The 22,020-nt window shown below is 44.2% G+C and overlaps 1 long non-coding RNA gene across 1 annotated transcript; it reads right to left on the reverse strand.

The window, feature by feature from the left end:
- Positions 1 to 427: 427 nt before the first annotated feature.
- LOC138808603 (uncharacterized) lies at positions 428 to 19,512 on the reverse strand. The gene is made up of 4 exons (XR_011366517.1): positions 19,445 to 19,512; positions 15,624 to 15,706; positions 12,007 to 12,123; positions 428 to 669 (listed from the first exon to the last, which is right to left on the reverse strand). It is a non-coding gene; the product is annotated as an uncharacterized lncRNA (long non-coding RNA).
- Between the last annotated feature and the right edge of the window lie 2,508 nt (positions 19,513 to 22,020).

Here is a 22,020-nt window from a genome sequence, read left to right on the forward strand (position 1 = left end):
TTCCAAAGCTGGCATTTTACCACTTGAACCACACTTCTACTTGAGCTGGCATTTTTGCTGCCAGATAGTAAAAAAGAAAAAAGAAAAAGAAAACCCAGAAGTACTTAGTCCTTAACAATGGTAAGGAAATAAAAATAACACTTTATTTAATCCATCATGCCATTTAAATGTAGTTTATCTACCCAGAAAACAAACACAAGTACTTCCCAGGTGAAAAAGGTGAACTATGTCCTTTGTCATGTAAATTTGTGTTCCCCCCCCACCACTACCACTGTCAACATAAGAAAAGGAGTGGGCGCTGGAGAATCATCCCATCAAATCAGACCAGGTGAAGACTAAGTTGCTGCTCCAGGCCCAGGACTAGAGAGAGGTGAATGCGGAAGGAACTCCATTCCATATTGCACATTGGCGTGAATGCAGTCTCAGAGAGTGAGCTTGGATGCCCTGCTGTTGAAACTCCAATAAGAAGAGGACAATGCAACTCCATTAGTCACCACCCTGCCTCTGGACATTTCCATCCTTTCATTAAAAATGAAGCTGGCAAAAGCAGAACTCTACCCCAAGAACAGTCACGATGTTATTTTCAAGCGCGTTCCTCCCTTGCTTTTCCTTCCGCGGGGCCCTGGACAGCCAGAATAGAGCTCCTCCCCATCAGGCTTCACAGTGGCCCTGTGGAGTGCACAGAGGTGTCCTGAGGAGCAGCGAGCAGGTGTGGGACCAGACCTCTTCTCCCAGCCTCCCTCTCCAGTCCCCTCTCCTTCCCATCTCCAACTGCATTCTAAATCCCAATGGCCTAAATTAGCCCTGGGGTACAGGTCACACCAAGAGCAGAGAGGGGATACAGGTCACACCAAAAACAGAGAAGGGATACAAGTCACACTACCAAGAGCAGAGAGGGGATAGAGTCATACCAAGAGCAGAGAGGAGGTACAGGTTAAACACTGAGAATAGAGAGGGGTACAGGTCACACCACTGTGAGCAGAGAGCATCCTATGGGGAAGGGAGAAGATGGCACCCACCAAGGCTGATGAGCAGGAAACCAAACCACACTCCCGCAAACAACCACACACACACACCAAACAACCACACACACACACCCCAAACAATCATAAACATCCCAAACAACCACACACATCCCAAACAACTACACACATCCCAAACAACCACACACACCACAAACAACCACACACATCCCAAACCACACACTTCCCAAACAACTACACACACCCCAAACAACCACACATACCCCAACCACACACACCCCAAACAACCACACACACCAAACTCAGCAGCATTGCTGTTTTGAGACACATCTGCCTGGATAGTCTTCCATCTCCATGGACCAAGAGTGAGGCTAAGGCTTTGGGCCTAGTCAGGGCTTGGACCTCGACTGTCAATAAATAAGCCATATATGCTGCTCATCCGATGATGTCAATTCGCCAACACAATCACTGGGTGCATCTAAGGTTTGGGCTCAGTAGGATCACAGTGGGACAATACATCCTCAGCTACATGCTGGTGGCTGGCACCTATCATCTCAGCTACTTAGCAGGCTGACATTAGAAGGATCAAGGTTCTAGGACAGACCGGGCAGAAAGGTCCACAAGACACTGTTTCTGGGGGAGAAAAACAGTGCGGTGACATGGGCCCGGGAGTCCAACATCACCAGTGAACCTAGAGGAGGTGGATTCAGACACAGTCATACAACATTGGCAGAAAGCAAAGGAACCTAGAGGCAAGGTTCAAGTGGTAAAGCATCCGTATAACAAGTGCAAGGCTCTGAGTTTAAACCCTAGGATCACCAAAATTTTGAACAGCAAAAATGAGCAAAATGTGCTCATTTTAGGGCTTGTCCTGAGTCAAACCCCAGCATACAGGCTTGCATAACCCTCATTGCAACCTTGTGTGTGTTTACTTGACGTCTGAGAAAGAGTGGCTCCAAACCCAGAAACACTTTGCGATTCTACAGATGGAACTCAATCCCAGCTCCCTAAAAAGAGCTGTGGGTGAAGTGTGTCCTTTCTCCTCTGGACCAGGGTTGACATGGTCTCAAGGCCTGGCCCGGCCACATCTGTGACATTCACGGGTCAGTGAGTGTGGCCCTGTGTGTGCTCTCTCTACCTCTGTGGTTCAGACAGTTAACATGTCCTAGAATTCCAGGTTTTGAGCCAGGTGGCCTGATGTCCCCACCTGGCACATCAAGACACTTACATTTCAGTCTCATCACTTGTGGCCTGAAAATAGCAACACAGTCCAATGTATGGAAAAGAAGAAGGAAGAAAAAGATGGGAACGTCTCCCCCAAAGTTTCAAAGGCTCCTCAAGTTGACAACAGAAGGCAATAGGAGACTCAGCATGAGAATGTGGCACCAAAAATAAAGGCCTTTATCAAAAACTTCCCAGTGGATGGGGAAACTGAGTGTCCAAGAGGCAGACGGTGACCCTAGGCTCTTCCTGCCCAGGGGTAGGTAGAGATGTGGGCTGGAGCTTGAAGTATCTGTGCACCTGTTTTAACCCAGTCAGCACGTGGGTCAGGACACTGGTCCTCTTATACAACATCCTCCACTGCCTCCCCCAGTCTCCAAAAGGTGGGATGTATGCAGGGTGCACAAAGAATCGGCACTGAGAACAGGCAAATCCCTGGGAGCCCACAACACAGATGCTTCAATGTATATTATGTACATCCTGGAAAATCACACATGCTCTTGAAAGTGCAAAGTCAGACTTCCTCTTCCCTCCCTCTCACTTTCCCTCCTCACAGGCTAAGCCTTATGCAGAGGTGATAAAAATCAGCCTCAGGATCCAAACCAATGTCCTCAGTCCTGCAAACCCATCCAGGAGGCAGGGTGGCAGAGCCAGGCTGCCAGTAGAACACACACACAGACACACACACACACACACACACACACACACACACAGACACACACACACACAGACACACACACACACACAGACACACACACAGACACACAGACACACACACACACACACACACACACACACACACACACACACACACACACACCGCTCATCCCAGAGATGGCTTATTGATGCAATTACATGGTTCAAAGCCAGTGGCACCTGACAGGGGAAGAAAAAGACAAAACCAGAAAGGGTGGGATGGCCCCAGCACTACTCCCTTGGGCCGGCTGTACAAGTGCCAAATGACTTTTCCTTGTGAACCACAGAGGCAGGTGCGGGCCGGCAAGCAGACAGGACCACAGCCCTGGCAACAGGAGGAAGTGGTAGTTGAGGTTTCCCGATAGATCTCCTGATCCTCTCTGGACCTCAGGACCTCTCCTAGGCTCCCCAGTGCTTTCCCTCTCTGGTCTCTGCTTGGCCTGCTCAAGAGGGACAGACAGACAGAAGTTAAAAGAGCAAGATTAGTTTCCTTTCACCCCTAACCCATCTCCTCATCCCTGTCCAGGGGCAGGGAGTACAAAGGTGGACACACAGGGAATCAAGAGCTCCAGGCTGCTGCCATTGGATCAGTGGGAAACTGGGCTGTTTGCATTTCCAAGTGCTGAATGGCCGGCCACTGTGATGTCCATGTTGATAATTCCTGATGCTTTGTATTCCAGCAAATGTTTAATCCCTCACTGATCAATAATCCTCACTCGGCTGTTCTTTTTTCCTTTTTTTTAAGAACCAAATCCCTTTTTACTCTTCAAATCCTTGAATAAAATTAGGCTGCTTTAGCCCTGGATGCGTTATTCCTCAAAGAAGCTGTGTGGTTTCATAACCTCGGTTGGGGTATTTTTAAAGGGACTGCCTAGACACACTTGTTCTTGGTGTCACCTAACTTGTCTCTGCAATTGCTATGTGTTATAAGCTGGTCTCCTCAGACACTGCTTTCAACACAGATCTACTTTTTTTTTTTTCGCTCAAAAGAAGAAAATAGAGGGGGGACCAAGATGGCGACGGGGCAGTAGGGAAACGCCACAGCTCTCTCCAACCAAAAAGAGAGTTCGAGCTCCAACGCTTAATCTCCCCAAGAGACCGACAACAACAAAAAGACGAACACTCAGAGAAAAACCAGAGGCGGAGAATAACAAAAAAGAAACAGAGGAAAAGAAGAATTTCAGAAGAAAAGCGAAGACCCCTCCCCCAACCTTTACTGGCCGCGCGGCAGTGCGCCAAGCCGCCGGCCAGCCGGCCCGGCGGGGGCTGCGGGAGCCCCAAGCGACACAGCAGAGACACAGGGGGCCGCTTTCAGATCACCAGGTACTGGTTTACAGAACAGCGGATCGCCAGGAACAGAGAAGCCTACCAGCCGGGAGTCTCCACGAGGATCCCACCCCCACCCCTCACTCTCCACCTGAGCAGAGAGGCTCCATCCCGCCAAAGCCGCTCGGCACCAGCAGCGCGCCCGCCCGATCGCGATCGATCGCAACGACCCGGCACTCTCCACCCGAGCAGAGAGGTTCCATCCCGCCAAAACCGCCAGCAGCGCGCAAAGGGAACTGTCTGCAGACCACCCACCCGCCCGCCCGATCACGATCGCAACGACCCGGCGGGGCCACTCGGGCCCCAGAGGTACCGCGAAGAAGCTGTCTGAGCGGGGACACTCTTGACCCGACAGCTTCGACAGAGGCAGAGACAGAAAAGAATCACACAGAGCCACCACCGCCCAACCCAGCCCGGATTGCAACAACAACTGACGACCTACACCACACAGAAACAACCAGCTCCAGGGTGAGTACCCCACAGGGGAAGTGTATCCCTCAAGGGAGACCAGAGCTGGAGGGAATCCCCAGACCCTGACCTAGACTCCCTACCCCAACACCCGGACCACAGGACCCACTAAAACTGGGAACTGTTTGAGAGCTCCACCAGCCCGTGGAGCACACTCAGCTGGCCAGGCTAGAGCAAGAGCACCCCTGGAAGGGAGCTTAAATGCCCAAGCCAGGAACAGCGCCCCTGGGTCAAGACTACCAACAGTAGAAGAAATTTGAACTGTGTCCCCCAGGCTGTATAACCTAGGTGGTATACACATCAGCACAGGCTTAACGAGTGCGCTCCAGGCTGCATAACCTAGGTGGTATACACATCAGCACAGGCCTAACAAGCGCGCTCCAGGCTGGGGCCGGAACCAGGCCCGGGGATCCGGCGCCTGAACAACACAACCAACTCCTCCCAATTGAAGTAAAAAGCTGAGCATACGCCTCAACAGAGGGGAGAAAACCAGGAAACAACACTCCCCCTGGAAGCACGCCTGTGACAACAAAAGACCTGGAGGCCCAGGACAAGAGAAGCCCAAACCCCACCAAAACTCCACCCATATACCCTAGACTGGGAATTGGGCAACACAGGCTGCCAGCACCTGATAGTAAGCAGGAGCTCAGACTGTTAAGGCGGCTCAGCAATAGAGTGATAGTCTTGGATGTATGAGGCCCTGGATCTGATTCCTCAGCATCACAAAAGCAAAAAGGGTCAGAAGTGGTGCTGTGGCTCAAACGGTAGGGTGCCAGCCTTGAGCTGAAAAGCTGAGGGACAGCACCCAAACCTAGAGTTCAAGCCCACAACCAGCCCAAAACAAACAAACAAAAACACATCAGGAGCCCATAGCAGACTCCAGCATTTGGGAGAGTGCATCCAGAGCATCTGTTCTTCACAAGAGCACCCGTAGGAGCAAACACAAGCAGTCTAGGCTGCTCAACCCTTCCAAAGGCGGGAACTGCCAGCAATCTACAGCAGAGAGCTGAGAATCCTAAGTAAGACAGAATAGCAGCTGGAAATAGGCTCCCAACAGAACCCAGATCAGGCACAGACTCTCTCTACCAATACAGAATCAGCAACCAAGCAAAGACAGACACACCAAAACAAAATTGAAGAGCAGTCTCCTGAACCTCCATGCGAAAATCACAGAGAAAAATCACAAGGTTTACTACCACCCAGGACAGCAAGCTCACCTCAAAAGCCAGCAGCCACACAGGGGAGAGCCCCAGTGGGACCAAAGCAGGAATGGAAGACAAAGGCTACTTCCAAGGGTTGCTGGAGGCAATGACTCAAGAAATAAAGTGAGAAATTGATCAGAAATTGAAAGAGCACAAGGATGATCTATCCAAAGAGATACAGGGTATCAAACAAGAGATGCATGCAAAAATAGAAGCTGCACAAACCTCAGTAAGAAGTGAGATAAACGCCAAATTAGAGGTAATGCATACCTCATTGAGAGGTGAGATCAGTACTCTGAGAACCAACATTGAATCCATAAAGGGATCCATTTCCTCCATGCAAACCACAATAGAAGCCACTGTCAACAGAGTGAATGAAATGGAAGGTCGAGTGTCAGATACAGAAGACAGAATACACCAACTGGACCAAAAAGTGACAGATATGGAAAAATTACTCAAATTAAACCAAAGGGATATTCAAGAGCAAGCAGATAATGCTAAAAAATTTAACCTTCGCATAATTGGAGTGGACGAAGGTGAGGAATTCCAGAGCAAGGGAATGCACCACCTATTTAACAATATAATCAATGAAAATTTTCCCCACCTCAAAAACGACCATCTTAACTACATCACAAAAGCTTATCGAACACCCAACAAGCAAGACCCCAGGAGAAACACTTCTAGACACATTATAGTAAAAATGATAGATCTGAATAATAAGGAAACAATCCTGCATGCAGCAAAAATGAAGAAGGAGCTATACTACAATGGGAAAAAAATAAGAATTACTGCAGATCTCTCCACACAAACAATGAATGCAAGAAAAGCCTGGGAAAGCACCATACGAGCCCTGAGAGCCAATAACTGCCAACCCAGACTGATCTACCCGGCAAAGCTAGCATTCACATTTGATGGAGAACTGAAAACTTTTAATAGCAAAGAAAAACTAAATGAATACATAAACATTAAGCCAGCATTACAAAGAATTCTAAGAGGGGGGACACAACCTGAAGAAAGCAGCCAGGAACTGGGGCCTGCCCCAAACAGGCGTTACTCAAAGTCTAACTGAGCAAGCACAGGAGGAAAGGAAAAAAGAAAAACTTAGGAAAACGGAATGGCAGGGACAACAATGCATCTCTCTATACTTTCTCTTAATATAAATGGGCTGAATTCACCAATTAAAAGAAAACGAACTAAGGACTGGATAAGAAAACAAGACCCATCCATCTGTTGCCTTCAGGAGACCCACCTCTCAGCCAAACATACAAACAAACTCAGAGTGAAGGGGTGGAAAAGGATCTACCAATCAAACGCCCCCAGTAAGAAAGCAGGTGTAGCTATCCTGATATCTGACAAAATAAACTTTTCATTAAAATCAGTACAGAAAGACAAGGACGGACACTACATATTAATAAAGGGAACAATCCAAGAGGAGGATATAACCATCATCAACTTATATGCCCCAAATATTGGTGCACCCAGATATGTCAAACAAATGCTCTCAAACTTACAGAATAAAATAGATCCCAATACGATAATACTAGGAGACTTTAACACACCACTCTCACCAAAGGACAGGTCTACCAACCAGAGGATTGGCAAAGAAGCTACCGAATTAAGAGAGGCCATACTGCAAGCGGAATTAACTGACATCTACCGAGTATTTCACCCTAAAACAGCACAGTACACATTCTTCTCAGCAGCTCATGGAACTTTCTCCAAAATAGACCATATCATAGTTCATGCAAGGAACTTAAGCAAATACAAAGGGATCGACATAATCCCCTGTATCCTATCTGACCACAGTGGAATCAAGCTAGCTCTCAATAACAAAGCATACCGCAGAAATTTCTCCAATACATGGAAATTGAACAGCACACTCCTTAACAATGCCTGGATAACAGAAGAGATCAGAGAAGAAATAAAGCATTTCCTACAACTCAATGAAAATGAAAACACCTCACAAAGAAACTTGTGGGACACAGCAAAAGCAGTCCTGAGGGGCAAATTTATTGCCCTCAGTGCCCACATCAAGAGAATGGAGACAGACCAAGTAAATAATCTCATGTTGCAATTAAAACAGCTAGAAAAACAGGAAAAAATGGGACCTAAAGCTACTAGAAGAAGCCAGATAACCAAATTAAAAGCAGAGATTAACCAATTAGAAAATCAGAAAACCATAACCAAAATAAACCAAACAAAAAGCTGGTTCTTTGAAAAAATAAACAAAATTGATGGCCCATTGGCTAGATTAATTAAAAAAAGAAGAGAGGAAACCCATATTAATAGGATTAGGGATGCCACGGGAAACATCACCACACGTACCCAAGATATCCAAACAATTCTAACAGACTACTTTCAAAAGCTATACTCTCTAAAGGAAGAAAATCGGGCAGAAATGGATGCATTTTTAGAGAAATACAAGTTGCCCAAACTGAGCAAAGAAGAAGTTAACCAATTAAATAAGCCAATATCCTATAATGAGATACAGGAAGCTATCAAAAGTCTTCCAACAAAAAAAAGCCCAGGACCAGATGGATTCACAGCAGAATTCTATAAGACCTTCAAACAAGAACTAATACCCATACTCCTCAAGCTCTTCAGAGAAACAGAGAAGGAAGGAGCTATCCCAAACTCATTCTACGAAGCCAATATCACACTCATCCCCAAACCAGGCAAAGACCCAACCAAAAAGGAGAATTACAGGCCAATCTCCTTGATGAACACAGATGCAAAGATCCTTAACAAGATTCTAGCTAACAGAATCCAGAAACACATAAAAAAAATAATTCACTATGACCAGGTAGGCTTCATCCCAGAGACACAGGGATGGTTTAACATACGTAAGTCAATAAATGTAATCCAACATATCAACAGAGCCAAGGTCAAGAATCACATGATTATCGCTACAGATGCAGAAAAGGCCTTTGACAAAATTCAACATTCATTCATGCTAAAAGCTCTGGAGAAAATAGGAATAGAAGGAACATTTCTAAAAACAATAAAAGCCATTTATGACAGACCAATAGCCAATATTATACTTAATGGGGAAAAGCTACAACCAATTCTCCTAAAATCAGGAACAAGGCAAGGATGCCCACTGTCTCCACTCCTCTTCAATATAGTCCTAGAACCCTTAGCCAGGGCAATAAGGCAAGAAAAAGACATTAAAGGGATCCGCATAGGAAAAGAAGAAGTTAAACTATCCCTTTTTGCAGACGACATGATACTATACCTCCAAGATCCCAAAAACTCCATCCCCAAACTCTTAGAAATCATAAATCACTTTGGCAAAATAGCAGGATACAAAATAAACCCACAAAAATCAGTTGCCTTCCTATACACTGATAATGTACAGGAAGAGAGGGAAATAAAGGGAGCAACCCCATTCACAATAACCTCCCGAAAAATAAAATATTTAGGAATTAACCTAACCAAAGATGTAAAAGAACTATTTAATGAGAACTATAAAAAGTTAAAGAAAGAAATTGCAGAAGACACTAGGAAATGGAAAGACCTCCCATGCTCCTGGATAGGCCGACTTAATATAGTAAAGATGGTAATACTTCCAAAACTAATATACAAATTCAACGCAATTCCTATTAAAATCCCAATGACGTACATCTCTGAAATACAGAAAACAGTCCAAAAATTCATATGGAACAACAAAAGACCTAGAATAGCCAAAACAATTCTAGGGGATAAAGACAATATGGGAGGGCTATCCATGCCGAACTTCAAACTCTACTACAGAGCTATAATAACAAAGACAGCATGGTACTGGCACAAAAACAGACCCGAAGACCAATGGAACAGAATAGAAGACCCAGAAATAAATCCACAGGCCTACAGCCAGCTGATATTCGACAAAGGAGCCAAAGACATACAATGGAAGAAACACAGCCTCTTCAACCGCTGGTGCTGGGAAAACTGGGCAGCCACATGCAGAAAACTAAAAGTGGACCCCAGCCTATCACCATGCACCAACATCAACTCAAAATGGATTAAAGACCTTAACATTAAACCTGAATCTCTGAAACTACTGCAGGACAGAGTAGGAGAGACACTTGAACTAATAGGCACAGGAAGGAACTTCCTGAACAGAGTCCCAGGGTCACAACAAATTGGAGAGAGACTCGACAAATGGGACTACCTTAAAATAAAAAGCTTCTGCACAGATAAAGCTATCGCAACCAAGCTAGAAAGACAACCAACTAATTGGGAAAAAATATTTACCAGCAATATATCAGACAAGGGGTTAACATCCTGTATATACAGGGAACTCAAGAAACTAATCCCTCCCAAACCTAACAAACCAATTACTAAATGGGCAAGGGAACTAAAGAGGGACTTCTCAAATGAAGAAATAAAAATGGCAAAGAAACACATGAGGAAATGTTCATCATCCCTGGTGGTGAAGGAAATGCAAATAAAGACAACCCTGAGATACCACCTTACCCCAGTCAGAATGTCCCACATCCACAAATCAGCCAACGACAAATGCTGGAGGGGATGTGGAGAACGAGGAACGCTATTACACTGCTGGTGGGAATGTACACTCATACAACCACTTTGGAAAGCAGTCTGGAGGGTCCTTAGAAAGCTAAAGATTGACCTCCCTTACGACCCAGTCATACCACTTCTAGGCATCTACCCTGAACAACAGGAACCAATATACAAAAACACGTGCACCTCCATGTTTATTGCAGCACTGTTCACAATAGCTAGGATATGGAAACAACCTAGATGCCCCACCACAGATGAATGGATCCAAAAATTGTGGTATCTATACACAATGGAATATTATGCAGCCATTAGAAATGACAAAATAATGGCATTTGCAGGGAAATGGATGGAGCTAGAAGGAATCATGTTGAGCGAGGTAAGCCAAGAACGAAGAGACAAACAGTACATGGTCTCCCTGATAAGCGGATGATAAATCCAAAATGTTAGGTGATATGACAAAACTAACAGGACTTAAGAAACAAAGAACTCCCACTCATCTGGTTGAACCACTACTAAATATCCCCATGCTGCTGATCACGTGTATGGTATATAACATATGAACACCGTTATATATTACAGACTGTGATAGACAATTTGCTCCAGGAAAGTTAGAATGAACGTGTGACTTTAAATGAGCATCATTATTCCACAATACTGTGAATTTCCGGAAATTAAGTAATCACTTAATCACAATCAAAAAAAAAAAAAAAAAAAAAAAAGAACCTTGGGGAAGGGAGGGAGGGAGGGGATGGTAGGGAGAAAACAATGGAGGGGGTAACAATGTTCAAGAGGAAGTGTACTCATTACCTCACTCATGTAACTGTAACCCTCTGTATAGAATCTTTACAATAAAAAAATTAAAAAAAAAAAAAAAAAAAGAAGAAAATAATTCAAAGTGAAGTTATTTGCCCTAACTAAACCAGTGAGTCTAATCTTTGCATTCCTGGCTTACACTTAAGTCCTTCTGTACAACTTGATTTCTACCTTCCATCTATAATTTCTTTCCAAAACCATATTGAAAAGAAAACAGCTCCATTCCTAGGCCATCTTAAGAAGCTGTACTTCTTTCTTAGAGGCAAGGCTGAATGTTTTGGAAAATGCACATGACACATGGAAAGAGACAACGGCTCTGTGTTCACAGGGGATGGGCTGGCAGGGGGATCTCACAATCCACTCCAGGTCCACCAAAGTTCCACAAACAACGGCAACAGAAAGAAACTGCCTTTCATCTGTAGCAGCAACCAAAGCTAACCCAAGCCAGGAGTACATCCCACACACACCAACCACTTCCACAGTTAGCCCATAAGAGCCCAAGCAGCTCACCACAATATGTATTAGAAAAACACATAATTTGTGGTGGAGAAAGAAGAGTCTCTCATACAAAAAAGAAAAAAAGGGGGGGGAAGCTCTTTCAAATGCAATTAACCAAAAGACATATTTCCCCTGTGTTTGTAAAGATCACTCTATGAGAAGCATAGTTTTTGTGTGAGAGGAGGGGGGGGGTGGAGAGAAATGGGTTATCCCCACTAGTTAAGAAAGACAATTAAATTACTGGAGATTACCTTCATCATTAAGGAGAATGGGCTTTATTCATATTTACAGACCTAAGCAGACTTCAGTTTCCAGGTCACAAATGAATCTCTTCTCGTCTCAGATGCACATGTGGACACTGACATGGGCTGCTGTTGAGTTGATTGGATAATAATCTTATTCTCAAGCTCCTGCTGGAAAGAAGAGCTCCAGAGGAGGGCAGCAGGGGGAGGGGTAGATGGGTGAGGGAGGGAGGGAGGGAGGGAAGCGAGGAAGGAAGGAAGGAAGGGATAAAAAGAAGAATCCAATCATGTATTCTTCCTGGTTGGAAAAAAAAAGTAACCCCAGTATCCTGGAAGGATTTCAAACACAGGCGAACAGTGTGCAGGAGGGTGTGTTAACAGCATGCCTTACCGGTGTGGCCTGCCTGAGACACTCTTAATGAATATTACTTCCTTCCCATTGGCTGTTCCCGCTAGAAACCCAGACCCATCCCTCCTTTCAGAAGTCAGGAATTCAGCTCCAGCCAAAGTCCAGAAAACATGCTCACGCAGGGACAAGGCTCCACCACCGATCCATAACCTTTGTGTCCTACAGTCAACCTGACCAACAGTACATAGGAGTGAATTTTTTCTGCCTTGGGTTGTGTTCCCAGCTTTGTGTCTGTTCTAAACTGAAGGTCCATCAAAGAAAAGAAAAATAGACAGCTTTCTTTAGAGAGAACATGCTGTCCTAAATGCTGGGGAGAAAGAACTTTCTCAATCAGGCTTCCAAAACCAGATCTGAAACGTTGTCTATATCTTAAAATCCATCCAGGTGATTTTTTTTTAAAAACTCCGTGCCAAAATAAAGTAAAATCCCCAATTAATATATGTCCTTTTGTGGACTGAAGCTTCATCTCCCTCTGAAATGTCACATACCAATGCACCCTTTGAATAGCTGTTCAGAATCACTTGGAGCAGCAATATCTAAGCAGTACACAAATATGCATTCAGGTGACAGGATGACTAAGTTTTCTTTTCCAAACAATGCTCTTCTCCCTAACTTCTCCTGTCTGCTTACTGACAGGAAACCTGATGTTCTCAACATTTTAAAGCAGATTAATTTTTGAGAATCTGAGCAGATATAATTCTTGCTCATAAGAAAAAAAAGCAACAAAAAATTGAAGGTGGGACAGAAGAAATGGAGAAAAACATTTTATTTTAAAAAATAGTAATAATAAAATATTTTGTGGCCCATTCAGTATTTCCCATATATAATTTATTAAAATTAGATCAAATTACGAATATTAAGTGCTCATTTGAACTAAAGTGCTTCCTCTTTCATACATACACGCACACACAAACAATTTGTGTTGTATCAGTTTCAGAAGGCAACAGAAACTCTAAGGATACAAAGAAATATGCTGTCCCCAGCCTCTAATACAAAGCATGCTGGGCAGCCCTGAGCTCCTGGATTACTGAAAGGTGTTTCTGTGCACATAATAGCAAGGCCTCCACCTCTCCCTCCCTGCCTGTAACTCATTGCACAGCTGCAGGAAGCTGTGGCTCTAGTCCCCTTATCTAAGGTCCTTGGTCCTTGTTCCATAAACTATTTTCCTTACCACTATTAAATAAATGAGATGTCCTTCCTGTAATTCTAGGTTTCTGTGTTTAGAATGGAGGTGATTTTGTTTATAATGCTTTGCTGAAGAGGGAAGAATAAAACTGAGCTCTCGCTCCAAGAGTGTTTATTTATGCTATTATAAGAGCAAACTAACTTTTCAGCACTTAGATAAAAAATCAGTTTGCAAAGGTTAAACAACTTTCCTGTCCCTACACCAAGAGTGGGGGTAAAATAAAAATATTCATTTGACCTAAGACGATCACATGAGAGTTGTAAGAGTCTTCCCCCCACTCTTGAGAAAAGAGGGTAAAACCTGGGCCATAACCAGTGCCTGAGTCTGCCATGACCTCATCTAGGGGCCTTCAGCCTATGTCTGTGTGGGTGTGTGTGTGTGTGTGTGTGTGTGTGTGTGTGTGTGTGTGTGTGTGTGTGTGCTTCAGCCTGTCTGTGTGGTGTGTGTGTGTGTGTGTGTGTACACCAATGCAGACAAAGTCCCTATGTGCGGCCGATGGCCTGGTGTACTAGGGTGGCATGGTTCCTCAATAAGTGTAAATTACATCCACGTCTCCAGATTTGTTTCCATGAACTATACTAGAAAAATGCATCTTAACCAAAGAAAGATATATATTATCACAGAAACAAGATCATATATAGTATGTGATATATCATTGTATGATTCAATTCATACAGAGCTGTAGGCATAAAAATAACTTAAGTGGATATTGTTCAAAGTGGTAGTCATTCTGGAAGGTAGCATCTTGGAGAGACCTTAACTTATGAGGCACTTTTTGGAGTGCTGGAAGCGTTCCATTTCCTGATGGGAGTGGTACGTATAGGGGGACTCGTGTATATTTGCCATTGGATTTTATACTTTCTAGTATGTGAGTCATTCCTCACCAAAAAGAAAAAAAGAATCTACCAAGTAAGTTCAGTGATCATTGATGACTTCTTTAAAATACATTATTTTTGCCAACTTCAAAAAAAAATCTGTGAGAAAAAAACGGATTCTTTGCTCTGTTCATTATGAGAACAAAATCAAATGTGAATAATTTAGTGACGGGTTGAGGTTTGACATCTCAAAGCGTTTGGGGCCTGAATTTTTCAGAAGCTCTTGGTTTCATGGTTCACGTTGGCACTCCAGGGCTTCACATCATCAGAATTCAGATATCTGCACTTGGCAATTTTATATGTGGACATCTACACGTCACATTCTAACAGCACATCAAAACTCATTACATCCAGAAGCAAGTTTGTTATCTCAAAATAGGCACCTTCTTAACCACCCGCCCCCACCAAATTCCTTCACCTTGTTCTATTTTTGTGTCAGAGAGTTTCTCCTTTTCTCATTACCCACTTGGAAATTTGTCTTTGAGTAACTCAGCTGTGCTTTCATACTGACTTTCCACATCTCTCACATCCTACTCTTGGCCACCACTCCTATGAGCCTATTAGCAATGAACGCCTAATTAGTATTATGGTTCCTGTCTCTGCCTCCACAACACCACCGAGGAAATCTTCCCTCTGTGCTCCTGACAGTCCTCTGCTGCTGCAGCACAAAACCCGTCCTCAATGTGACATTCAAGGTCTCCTCTAGCCTCCTCTCCCCACGCCTCCACCGCAACCCTACTGTCCCACTGCACCTCACCAGCACAGGAAGGGACCGGGCATATTCCTCCCCCACCACCCCTGCTCGTGCCTCGAATCCTTCCTTTCTATGACATCCAAATATTGCATACCTCATAAAGACAAAACATTCACTGTCTCCCTGAGATGATTTCTGTGAAATGGCTTTCCCCATTGAAGTGCCTGTGTGGTTCTATCAGTGGTCAGGCAGGTAATTCTCACCTATGCCAATGTCTCCCAGTGTTCGCTGCCCCTTTTATATTGTGGTTTTGTTATCAGTGGTGGCACACATCAGTTTATAAATACAATGCACCTTGATCATGCCACCCCTTCATCATTCTCTCCCAACTCTCCCAAAACCAGCCCTGTTCTCAATTCTTGGTTTCACAGGATACATGTTAAGTATTATGGTTGCCTTCCTCTCTTCATTCATCCACCCTCCCTCCCCTTGACCTACTCATACCTTTAAAGTGCCAGTTTCCTGGTATTCATTTCATTGGACTATGAGTTTGTTTTCCTGAGGAATTTTACCATCCGAATTCTCCCCTGTAAATACCATACTTCAGTTAATACATCTGTGTACACTTACATACAAACTGTGTCTGTTTAATTGTACACTTACGAATTAGTTTCTCATTTCCATGTGTGTAAGGCCTTGTCTTCACAAAGTAAAATAATAAAATTTCCAAGTTGAAAATTATATTAAGTGAAGTAAGCCAAGCCCAAAGAAACATAGGTCCCATGGTTCCCCTTATTTGCAATATCTAGTATATGTCTGAGTCAAGCAGAAAAAGTCAGATGAGGTAATGTTTGGGAAATAAACCCTAAGATATGTATTCAAATGTTTTCTTTCATGCGATTGTTTCTAACGCATTTATAAGATTATTTCTTTGTTGCTTTGTATGTCCCTCCCCCATTTTATAACCCCTACTTTCACTGTATTTGATGTCGGTATAATTTGTGGAGGGGAAAGGGAAAAACAAGTCATTTAAACGAGGATACAGGTAGACCCATTGCGACAATGAGAAGTACAAGTTGTCATGTCGAAAACGAACTTTACAACTTCGGTGGGAAGGGGGAGGGGAGGATTGGGGGAAGGGGGCATGTCAAGGGATGGGAAGGGGAAACAAAGGAGGAGGCTACAATGCTTGATGATAAATGTACTCATTATCTTGCCCATGTAATTGTAACCCCTCTGTACAGTATTTTCACAATAAAAAAATATTAAAAAAATTTCCAAGTTGATGAACTCCAAAGCCAAGTGTTATTTTTTCTCTATGACTCAAGTGTCTCAATGAAGATCTGCTCAGAAGTCGAACTCACAAATTACTAAGTTAGAAACATCAGCAGGGAATCTGTGTTATGTTTGCATTGCATTTAAAATGTCCTTACTAGGATATATATCAACAATAGAATGATGATCTTTTATGTTTGCACAGGCTTTTATGCCCCACCTAAAGTATCTCCTGATTCCCCAACCTTTCAAGTGAAGACAACAGCTTTTATTGGGGTGATTTTTTTGGGGGGGTCCAGTCATGGGGCCTGAACTCTGGGCCTGGGTGCTGTCCCTCAGCCCTTCAGCTCAAGGCTAGCACTCTATCACTTGAGCCACAGCGCCACTTCTGGCTTTTTTCTTTTTGCTTATGTGTTGCTGAGGAATCGAACCCAGGGCCTCAGGCATGCAAGGCAAGCGCTCTACCACTGAGCCACCTTCCCAGTCCTGGGGCCATTTAACAGAGCAAAGCCACATTCTGGAGACAGATAGTCCAATTTCCTTTGGAACAAAGAGACGAAGTTCTCCAACTCTGGCAGACCTGAAGTCAATGCCAGTTCATGTGATTACCTGATGCTGAATTACTTAACTTCTTGTGTAAAAAGATAGGGCTGCAGAGGTGCCCACCTCCTATATGTTGTGAAGATGATTTGAGGAAATGCCAGGCATCAGGTGCTATGCAGAGAAGAAAGTCATCAGGGGCAGAACTCCCATGCTGCACCCAGAACCTCCCCCTACACCTCGCCCCCACTACACCCCCCACGGCTCCCACCGCACCCTTCCATCCCCACCGTGTGGGCCTCCCCACTCCCGGCTGGCCAGTCACCCCCTGACCTGGGCCGCCCTCCCGCTGGACCAGACACCCCTCCACCACTAATGGGATCCTGGCTGCACAAGGCCTCTGTCGGCTCTGCAGGCCGGGGAGACAGCGCCCTCAAGTGGCCACCTGCGGAGCAGCACCTGCTGCCCTGTCCAGGGGGGCGGGCGGGCCCAGAGCCTGGCCAGGCAGCTCCCCCACCAGGCACAGGGCCCCACCCAGCCTCCCTGCTGTGCCAGGTGCCCTCCTCACCAGTCTCTCTGAGATGAGGGTGAAGTTGGTCCAGACTGCCTCCAACTGAGAGCCTCCAACCTCTGCCTCCAGGACCGCGGGGACCACGGAGTGGTGGGCGTTGGGTGCAGTCAGGGTGGGAGCCAAGGCCAGGCTGGGCCTGCCAACCCTCAGCCCGGCTGGCCTCGCTGATCCCCCTGACCCAGCGACCCTACGACCCCGGCCCCGCGCAGAGCAGCAGGTGACCCACAAGCTCTGTGCTCTGCTCCCTGAAGAGCCACGGAAGAGCGGCCCGGAGCATAAGGCAACATTCACACCCAGCACCTAGGACAATGGAATGACTCACACTAACACCACACACACAATCACACACACCACACACGGTCACACTCCACACACCACACACACCACACACGCTCATTCAATCACACCACACACACCACACGCTTACAGTCAATTACACCACACACACGCTCACTCACACACCATACACCACTCACACCACACACCACACATGCTAACACTCAATCACACCACCCATTTTACTCACACCACATATGTTCACACTCACAATCACACTACACACGCTCACTCAAATCACACCACCCACACACCACACATGCTCATACACCACACACCACACTCCATACATGCTCACTCACATACACCACACACGATCACACCACACCACACCTACAGCACTCACACCACACTCAGTCATACCAAACTCACACCACACAGTCATACCACACCACTCACGCACACACTCACCACACACCAAAAGTACCACACACTACATGCTCACTCACTTAATCACACCACACACACCACACTCACACTCAATCACACACACCACACATGCTTGCTCACAATCACACCACTCACACCACATACACCACACTCACACCACATGCTCACACTCATACCACACCACACACACACCACACACGCTCAGTCACTCAATCATACCACACACACCACACACACACTCAATCACATCACACACACACCACTCACGCTCACACATACCACCCACCACCCACACTCACACTCGCACACTCACCACACACCACACACACACACACACAACCCCCCGGTCTGTCACCTTGAGCTGAAGAGCGCAGAGACAGCACCCAAGCCCAGAGTTCAAGCCCCACAACTGACCCCTCCAAAAAAATATCCTGAACTGAACATAGCATATATGTATATATGTGAAATAACATGGCAAAATTCCTTTGTGTAATACACACTTAAAAAATGAATGATAGGAAAGTAATATAGGCTCTTCTGGGTGATCAGGTACTAGCAGGAGGGAAGAGGGACAAGGAGAGGGCAAATTAAGTACTTTACACATGTATGAAAATAGAATAAAACTTATTTTCAATGATTTGTATGCATGTATGGAAATGTCTGAGAGCTAATATAGTAGAAGCCAGGCACTGGTGGCTCACGCCTGTAATCCTAGCTACTCAAGAGGCTGAGATCTGAGGATCGAGATTCAAAGCCAGCCTGGGCAAGGGAAGTCCCTGACACTCTATCACCAATTAACTACCAGAAAACTGGAAGTGGTGCTGTGGCTCAAGTGGTAGAGCTCTAGCGTTAAGCTGAAGAGCTCAGGGATGGTGCACAGACCCAGAGTTCAAGTCCCACAACTGACAAAAAATAAATAAATAAAGAAAAAAAAGACAGTATATATGGCTTTAAATCTAATATATTAAACTTTATTCTTAGGAGTAAATAACCAAGCATTTCTCAGTTTTCTGAGGTCTCATTAGCAGCATAATAATTTCAGTAGTTCATCTAGACATAAAAAGTCAAAGTTTATTCCATAAATAAGAACACAATTTAATCCAAAATTACTAAGAGTCTTAAATGCCATCTTATTTTCCTCTACCTATGATGATATTTTTTCCTCCAAGACTGAATAAATAATACTAAACTAAGTGGGTATCCAATGACTCACCTGTACACTTGAAAATTTCACTTTTGGATTGTTATCTATCTCCCATAAGCCTTCATTGAAACCTTTTTATTTATTTGGTTTGCCATACTTTTCCTTATTTTCTGAGTAAGGAAATATATCCTTTGGTCCTAAAAAAGCACTAAAACAGAAGAAGATAATAAGTGCAATGCAACCTCAAATAAATATATACATAGTGCATTACTAAAATAACACTATTATATGATGCATTTCATAAAATACAAATTAAAGGGAAGACAAGGATATTAAGTCTGATGAATTCATTTCAATGAACACAATCTTACCAACATATGAGAAGGCTCTAAGTACTGGCAGAACAAATGTTGGAAAAGTCTTTTTGGGGGGAGTATGTATACAGATATTTGGGCTTGAAGTCAGAGCCTCCCACTATTGCTTAGCTTTTTTACTTAAGGCTACAGTCACTCTACTACAGCCATAGTTCCACTTCCAGCTTGGAACACAAGAGAGCCACACAGACTTTTCTTCCAGGCTGTCTTAGAAATTTGATGCTCATATCTCAGGCTGAATAGCTAGGAGTATAGGTGTGAAACACCAGCCACCTGGCTTCTAAAATATTTTTAGGTTCCATTTCTTTGCAGAACAATAAATGTTTTCTGTTTAGAGGTAGGGATAAAGTAGGCTATATTTTATTCCAAATACTACTGTTTTTTTTTTTCGTTTACAGTACTAAGGATTTCATCCAGGTCTCACAGAAACAAGTCAAGCACTAAACCACAGAACTACATGTCAATCTGATATACTTTATTAATTCAGTAATGAGTTCCTAGATCCATAACACCAACTCATTTACATGAACTTTTTTTTTGGTACAGATCCTGGGCCTTGAACTCAGAGCCTGGGCACTGTCCCTGAACTTTTGTGCCCAATGCTACAGCTTTAGACCACTTGAGGCATAGCTCCACTGTTTACTGAAAATGGGATTCTCGTGAACTTTTCTGCCCAGACTGGCTAAGAACCTCAATTCTCAGATCTCAGCCTCATGTGGCTATTAGAGGCAGGAATCACCAGCACCTGGTCTCATTCAGTTTAATTGAACAGGCTTTTCAGGCCCAGAGTTCAAGCCCCACGAACGACAAAAAAAAAACAAAAAAAAAAAACAAAAAAAAAAAAACTTCTCCCCCAAACTGGACAAAGCCAGGCTGGGGAGAAAAAAAATCACCAAGTCTGAATAACCAGCAGAGATGATCTGGAAGCATGGTTCAAGTGGTAGAGAACCAGCCAAGCAAACGAACCAGGCTCAATGCCTCAAAGCTCAAGCTCAAACTCTAGTACTGTGAAAAAACAGAAAGTACCTAATTTAAACATCATTATATACTTCTAATTAAATATGAACACATTTTCATGTCAGTAATTATTTAATACATTTTGCTAAATGGACCTATCAATCTATTGTTTGAGCACTTTTTCTGTGCCAATAGTGAGGGCTTGAACTCAAGGCAAGGCTTCATACTCTTGCTGTCTTTTTTCTGCTCACAGCTGGTGCTCCATCACTTGAGTCACACACTGCAATCTGCTTTTCTGCTGGTTAATTGGGATTCCCAAGCACTTTTCTTTGGGCTTCAAACCAAGATACTCAGATCTCAGTTCTCCTAAGTAGCCAGGAGGCTGCAATATTTTAAGAGTCTGGGACCAGTGGCTCATGCCTGTAATCTAGCTACTCAGGAGGCTCAGTCTGATGTTGATTTGAAGCCAGCCAGGCAGAAAAGTCCAAGGGACTCTCCGATTAACGAGAAAAATCCTGGAAGTGCAGATGTAGCTCAAGTAGTAGCACACACCAGGCCACTGAAAAAGCCAAGCAAGAGTATAAGACCTTGAATTCAATATTCAGCATCAGCACACACAAAAAAATAAAATAAATATTGTAACAGTAAATATACTGCTCAATGTTTGATCTTCACAATCAATTCGAAGTATAGGTGGGGTAAAGAATATGCTCAAGACTGATAAGTCAAAAACAAAGCTGATGAACAAAATAACTCTCCATGGGGATACAATCCCCTAAGATTCCTGAATAGTACATAAATTAGCCTAGAGACCGCACCGCTAGTTACCAAGGAACCCCTTTTGGTGGCTGTGGCTATGGTTTTCTCTTAGAAATGTTCCATTTTCAAATGGCCTACAAAAAGTGTTTTATATGCAAAATGGAAATAGGACATAATCTAATTACATTTTCATAACAAATACAAAAAAATTGTGAAGCCAGGAACCCATGGATCACACCTGTAATTTAGCTATTCGGGAGGCTGAGATCTGAGGTTCATGGTTAGAACCCAGCTCAAGCAGAAAAGGCCATGAAACACTTATCTACAATTAACTATCAAAAAGGCAGAAGTGAAACTGTGGCTCAAGTATAAGAGCACCAGCCTTGCACCAAAAACAAAAACACTAAAGGAAAATGCCTAGGCCCTGAGTTCAAGTACTGGTACCAGCTCGAGAAAGAGATTAAAGGGAGGAAAGAAGGGAGGAAAGGGAAGAAGGAAAGAAGAGAGGGGAGGGAGAGAGGAAAGGGAGAGAGAAAGGAAGGAATGAAGGAAGGA

The sequence above is a fragment of the Dipodomys merriami genome, unplaced genomic scaffold (assembly GCF_024711535.1).
Source record: "Dipodomys merriami isolate MVZ:Mamm:240054 unplaced genomic scaffold, mDipMer1.0.p SCAF_459, whole genome shotgun sequence".
Classification (NCBI taxonomy): Eukaryota; Metazoa; Chordata; class Mammalia; order Rodentia; family Heteromyidae; genus Dipodomys; species Dipodomys merriami.